The sequence below is a fragment of the Penaeus chinensis genome, chromosome 42 (assembly GCF_019202785.1).
Source record: "Penaeus chinensis breed Huanghai No. 1 chromosome 42, ASM1920278v2, whole genome shotgun sequence".
NCBI lineage: Eukaryota > Metazoa > Arthropoda > Malacostraca > Decapoda > Penaeidae > Penaeus > Penaeus chinensis.
Window position 1 is genome coordinate 3,098,195 of NC_061860.1, and position 7,500 is coordinate 3,105,694.

At 36.1% G+C, this 7,500-nt stretch overlaps 1 protein-coding gene across 5 annotated transcripts in view; it reads left to right on the forward strand.

Annotated features, from left to right (window-relative positions):
• Positions 1-7,500, forward strand: part of LOC125047751 — a 169,533-nt gene that overhangs the window by 1,395 nt on the left and 160,638 nt on the right. The window lies entirely within an intron of this gene.

A 7,500-nucleotide genomic window follows, 5' to 3' on the forward strand; every position in this document is an offset into this window, starting at 1 on the left:
GAGAGAGAGAGAGAGAGAGAGAGAGAGAGAGAGAGAGAGAGAGAGAGAGAGAGAGAGAGAGAGAGAGAGAGAGAGAGAGAGAGAGAGAGAGAGAGAGAGAGGAGGGTATAGAGAGAGAGAGAGAAAGATAGAAAGAAAGAAAGAGAGAGAGAGAAAACACGAATCACCCCATGTCACTTGCCGGGAAGATAAGGTCCTCACGGTTCCGCGAGCAAGAGGCGCCATCCGTCAGCAATGTAGGACAAGACTGAAACATTTCTACCCTCGGACAATAAACAAAACAAAAACAAAACAAAAATAAAACAAAGAAAAGAATAAAGAAGGCAATTCAGCACTTCCTCCTCTTCATCATTAAAAAGGGAGGCGGGATTTACATACCCACGGGCAAGAATCTAGATCCGTTTAACTAAGCCATCATAAGCGACCAGATCTTGCACATTTAAACGTAACACCTAAATATTTTCTCTGAGTTTACCCGCAGCTGATAGGCCGTTCACTAGCTAAGGGTAACAAGCTGGCACATCTGTTCGTAATAAGAGGGTTTCCTTCACTCTCTTTGTTTACATTTTAGGACGAACGAACGTTTTCTCTCGAGAGCTATTTTTTCCCTTTGTGTCTTCTCTTTTCTTTTCCTCTTTCTCCTTCTTTTTTCTTTTCTTATTTTTCTCTTTTTTTCTCCTTTTCTCTTTTCTTTTGTTCCCTCTTTTTCCTTCTTTTCTCTTTTTTCCCCTCTTCTTTTCTTTTTTTCTTGTTTCTCTCTTCTTTTCTTGTTCGTTGTGGATGCTACATTTGAGCGATGGCGGAGGAGGGACTGTGTCAAATGTTTGCACGCTGCGCTCTTGTCTCGAATTCTTGTATGAGATTATGACAGCTTCATGACACGCGCTGATAGGTTTCACTCTATTTACCGTGATTCTATCTTTACCCTATTTTTCTTGCTTCTGTGTGTATGTGTGGCGCGTAGAAATGACTTAGTATAAGATCTCTTGCAAATTATTCCCGCGGGTGTTTTGTAACTCAAGCGTAAATGCGGTCAACGTGCGAGTTTCTAGTGCGTGTGAACGTGCGTGCAAGTGTGTGCATATATGTGTGTGTGTGTGTGTGTTTGTGACACGAAAACCTACAGGCAAAAAGAATGTAGCAACATCCAAACCTACATCTCGCTCTCCTTCCCTCTCCCCCCTCCTCTCTACTCTCCCCCTCCTCCCCCTCCCTCGCTCTCGTCTGGCTGACCGAGAGTTTCGTCTTCTGTTGCATATCTCTCATACTTGCAATATCTCGCGTGTTATGTCCAACGTCACGCTCTTAACGCCGAGGCTGGCTGGCTGACTTGCTCCTCTCCCTAGGGCTCTTCTTAAAAAAGGGAGAGAGAGAGAGAGAGTAAGAAAAGAAGTGCAACACAGGAAGCAAGAAATAATGTTCCTCTGCCCCACTTAACCGATTGGCTCCTGTCTCCCGGACCAGCAAAGATGCGCGCGGGTTTTCTGTCATTGAACAGGCCGACGTGATGCTGTGTTTCGTGTATATTAGAGATAAATAGGGTTTCTGTAACGTTGTTTGAGGAATGGGTATAAAAGGGTGTTTTAATATGAATGAAGGAAGCTCCGTTTCGGGTATTATTATGAAACAGAGGTTATGTGACGTTGTTTAATGAACGGGTGGAAGAGGATGTTTTACATGGTTTATATATGAATAAAGGCTGCTTTGTTTTGGTTATTTTCTGCCGCTGAACGGGCCGACGTGATGCCCTGTTTTCGGGTATGTTATTGATAAATAAGATTTATATAACGGTGTTTAATGAATGGATATAAAAGGATTTTTGAGGTGCTTAAAATTATTAACGGATGCTTTGTTTCCGCTATTATATATATATATATATATATATATATATAATTATGTACACACACACACACACACACACACACACACACACACACACACACACACACACATATATATATATATTTGTGTGTATATATATATATATATATATATATATATATATATATAATGGCTTTTATGTAAAGTTTGATGAATGGATATAAAAGGCAGTTTTGGGGTATTTAAAACTTATTAAAGGTTGTTTTGTTTCGAATGTTTTATACAAACTCGGATTTATATAATGTTTAATGAGTGGATATAAAAGGTTGTTTTGTGAGTGTTTGAAAATAGATAAAGGGGAAGATTTTAGGTTCTTGAAGGAATAAATATTAACGTTTTCAAGTAGATTAATAAAAGATTATCAGTGCTTAGGATTAATACGGAAAAAGTGTTTCAAAAACTAAACATTAAAAGACGCCTCACTGAATTAAAAAAAAAAAAAAAAAAAAAAAATAGGCTTTTCGAAAATACCAAATTAAACTTCACACAAAAGATAAACGAAACGACCTACAAGTTCATTTGTGTCTGTAAACATGTATGGTATTTGCTCTGGGTTGAACTAACGTGTTATGGTTTACGTGACCTTACGTAACTTAGCGACTGACTTAATGAATTCTCTGTCTGTTTCATTACACTTGGAATGTGTGAGTGAACGGTGACTATTGAAAAAAAGAATTTCGAGGTTAGTGTTGGCATTTTCAAAGCACTGAATGAAAGAAAATGGGGGAAAAATACTGTACGTGTTTAAAAGTACCGACGGAGGATTAACTAAGATATATGTATTTTCCTGCTTTCAACACATTTTAAAAGCTGTCTTCGTGTTTTGACTTGGTTTAGAGGACCGGGGTTACGTTTTCTTTAAACAGGTATTTTCATCATGCATGTATAAGGCTGATATTCATCTGACAGCTGTTGTCATGTTCAACTGATCTCAGATTTTGTGATGATTTGTCGCCCGAAGTGAGAAACAAATCTCTATTATGGTTTCGAAACTTTCATATAAAGATCGCTGAAACAATATGATTTTCTCCTGCAAAAATGTATGTACGTTTTTAACCATAAATCAATCCTCATGTTTATTGTTTAAGTATAAGCAACTGCCATGTTTAGATTTACAAAAACGCATTTTCTTTCAGCCCAAACATATTAATAGTACAAGACAGCTAAGAAGGTTTTTAACGTAAGCATGTTTTCAAGTCGTTTTTATTATTCACACTCAACTACACTAACCTTTAAAATATCAAACACAGCTATATATTACCCCCATATCATTATCCATTATTGTTTATTTATGTCTGTACACAAATTTCTCCCTTTGTTGCTGTCACCAAAAGAAAAAAATAAATAAAACAAAGATTTCCGAGTCAAAAAAAAAGGGAAAAAAATATTTAAAACAGCATTCCTAATATGAACCAATTCCCAGTCAAGGTTTAGAGGAAAAGCTGCATGATCACGTGACTGTGAGTGTATTTTGGAAACGTAAGGAGCTTTCGTGTTCTCTGAAAAGGTAATATGACCGTCCCTTGTTTCAAATTGGCTTTGCGTGACAAATCTTCTCGCGCTGTTTTGTAACGGAGGATTTTCTAACCTAATGTGGAGGTTATTTCATTGTGGAACTGTATCGTTTTGCCTTTTAATTTTCAATTGTGTTTAAGGGTATGTTTGCGTTAATTTGTTAATGGTGTGTGTGTGTGTGTGTGTGTGTGTGTGTGTGTGTGTGTGTGTGTGTGTGTGTGTGTTCTGTGTGTGTGTGTGTATGTGTGTGTGTGTGTCTGTGTGTGTGTGTGTGTGTGTGTGTGTGTGTGTGTGTGTGTGTGTGTATAGCGCGTGTGTGTTTGTGCATTGCCTATGTGCGTGTGCGTGTATGTGCACGTGCCTTACTACAGAAAACATACACCCTTATTTCCCCGAAACTAACACACTCACTTCAGCCTCCCAAAAAGCCACATTTTCCTTTGTTTTGTTCATATATCACTCAAACGCGCTCTCTTATTGCAAGTATGATTATGTTGTTGATGATGCAAATGCAGTTGATGGCGAGACTTGAAGAGTTTTACAAGGAAATGCTCTTAGTAATGTTTATATTGCGGTCGTGTTTGTAAACTTGGAAAAATGAATGGATTTGTTCAGAGGATTTTGAGATTTTAAATAGTGGGTTTGTTCCTGTTGTTGTTATCATTATCAAGATTATCATTATTGTTGTTATTATCATTATTATCATTATCATTATCATTATCATTATCATCATCATTATTATTATCATTATCATTATCATTATTATCATCATTATCATTATCATTATCATCATCATTATTATTATCATTACTATTCTTATCATTGTTATTATTGTTATTATTGGTCTTATTATTATGATGATGACGATTGTGGTGTCGATCATTATTATTATGATGATGACGATTGTGGTGTCGATCATTATTATTATTATTATTATCATTATTACTATGTGTTTGTGGATATTATCATTATGTATATATGTATATATATATATATATATATATATATGTGTGTGTGTGTGTGTGTGTGTGTGTGTGTGTGTGTGTGTGTGTATGTGTGTTTGTGTGTGTGTGTGTATGATTTTGTGTAGACATGTATATATATAGATAGATAGAAAGATACATATATAGATACATAGATAGATACATAGATACATAGATAGATAGAGAGAGAGAGAGCGAGAGACAGACAGACAGATATATAGATAGAGAGGGGGGTGCAGAGAAAGATATATATATATATATATATATATATATATAGAGGGAGAGAGAGAGAGAGAGAGAGAGAGAGAGAGAGAGAGAGAGAGGGACGAAGGAGAAAGGAAAAAGAGAGGGAGACAAGATAAGAGGAGACCAATAATCTTAGCTGTATTAAAAAAAAAAGAATAAACAAAAACAAATAACAAACATTGATCATATTCATATTCTTTGCATGAGTGATATTTGTTAAAAATAACGTGTTATAACCTGGCATGACTAACAAAAAAATATTTACAAGGAATATGTAAATAACTATGAAAAAATAACGCTTATTTTTCATGTAACTCGCTTGCCAAAACAGAGAAAGTAAAGATAGGAAAAAAATAGAATAAAAAAGCTGAAATTATAATCTCGTTAAAAAAATATTGAAAATAACAATGCTGCTGACGTCATTATCATTGTCACATGCCTTCTACATATCATTATTTTTACCGCCATTTTTTTTCTTCTCTTTTTGCTCTAAATAACGCACCTTTGATGTGCCAGATTTGCAGAGCTTTATCTATATCTAGTCAGGGTGACGTCTACCTTCACAAATGCATAAAGCTTTTTATTTTAATTCATTGGAAAACAAAGTACTTCATTCTAACCTTATGGCTACAGCCCGGTCCCACGTCTCTCTCTACATCCGTGTTTAATTAATATCTGGGACGCATTCTGCTTTTGGCTCTCGCGTAGGCATGCTATGAAGCCGATATAAGCCAAGGTAATAATTTGTAATATCTTTCCGGAAGAGGGGAAAAAAAAAAAATAGCATGGTTTAGCGGCATGTGAAAGAGAGGGATCGCGGGCGTAAAAATTGTTCCTCGTGACCGGAATGGGCGATGGGGTTCTTATGCTCGCGCTCTCTGTGTTCCGTTTCTCTCTCTCTCTCTTTGTATTTATATCTGTTTACCCCTGTCTATGTTATTCTCTCTACTACTGTTTTTTTTTTGTCCTTCCTTCACCTCCTTTTCTCGATCTTTCTCTTTCTCTCTCTCTCTGTATCTCTGCATCTCTCTCTCTCTCTCTCTCTCTCTCTCTCTCTCTCTCTCTCTCTCTCTCTCTCTCTCTCTCTCTCTCTCTCTCCCAAGGTCCCACCTCCCGTCCCGCGATTCACATTCAAAACATTTGCACCCTTGCTAACGAGCTTATAAATTTAGTTTCAAGTGAACACATGCGTAGAACCACCTTGTTGGTCAGGTAAGCAGGGAACGTTTATTTTTCTTTTCTTTTTTTGTTTTTTTGTTTTTTTTACGTAAGGACAATGTCGATATATCTCGCAGATGCCTCTTATCCTTGAAGAGTTAGTGATCACGTTGTCTTGTAAATCGACTCCATAGAAGCGTATATTCGCTCTAAACGAATCTCTGACTACAGGAATAGCTACTTACTCTTGTTGGAAATTAAGAACATGTTATCTGGTAGCATGCATAACAAAGAATAATAAAAAAGAGTGCTTTATACTTATATACTTGGCGCCAGTGAAGCATATTTTTTTTTGTTTTGGCTTTCTTTTTTATGTTAAAGTATCCTTGATATTTTTCCCGGAATGAAGAAGCATTGCGCCAACAGAAATATATTATACAAATTGTTATATTCCGTATCTAGTATAATTTCATCCATGATATATATTTTTATCATCTATGGGTAGGTTTTCCTTTATTGATACTTTCAGGTTTTTCATTATTATGTTCGTCATTACGTCATTAACACCACTATTATCATCAATGTCATCAGTCCTATCCTTTGGTATCATTTCATCTTAAGATCATTATCGCCATCACTCTAATCATGATCTAAATCATATTTTATCACAACCATCATTATCTTTATCACTATTATCTTCACCATCAGCGGCCGTTATCTTCACCGCCTGAACCGTCCTTCTCCTATAACCTTCGCTGACGTCATAACCTGTGAAGGCACCTCTTAGAAATATTACAGGTACTGGGGTACGCATTCCTGGTTTGTCTTCGTGGAAAAATCTAACCAAATAATCTGCGTTTTTTTTTTTTTTTTTTTTTTGGGGGGGGGAAGCAGAAGGAAGCGCTTAAAACGAAGGTTGAGGGATACGGTGTGTAAAGTTACGCTTCCTGAGGCAGACATGTAAGAAGTAAAAATGGCGCCGGAACTTTAATTTTGTTATGTACCCGCGGTCTTTAAATATTTCTCGATTTGTTATGGAGCGAAGAAGAGAAGGCGGTTATTAAAAGAAAGGCAATTCATAATTAAAATAAGTTATTCTTCCCCTCAGGATGGAAATATAAAAGTAATGATGACGATAAACAAGAATAAAAAAGGTATCCAATTCTATTTTTTGTTCCCTGAACCTTCTTTCGTGTGGTAGATGTGGAGAAAAAAAAGAGATAGCGAGATAAAACATTCAAATGATGTTTGATTACTTGAGTTATATAATAAGAAAAATATTAGATTTTTTAATTCCTGCGCCAATCTAGGATACCAATAAAGAAGTAGATGAAAGCATATATAATAATAATACAAAAGAAAAAAAAAAATCACCGAATCTTTTTATACATGCGCTCCCTGAAATTCGCAAGGTAGAGAGAACTAGATAGCCATATAACTGAAATATATTAGTAATACATAATGACTACTTTATTCCTCCAGATCTGCAAAGATGAAGATAAAGATCAAATAACAATGATTAAAGAAAAAAAAAAAAAAAAAAATGGCGCTCTCCCTGAAACCTTTTATGCTCGTCCGTGCCATTTGTCCGCATCGCGTCATTTGCAGGTATGCCAATCCGGTTGTTAAATTCAGTCTTAAAATGTAAGCGCTACTGTCGCATACGTTGACAGCAGGAGCCCGAAATCTTTTATCCGTTTAAGCAGAAGGACACAGG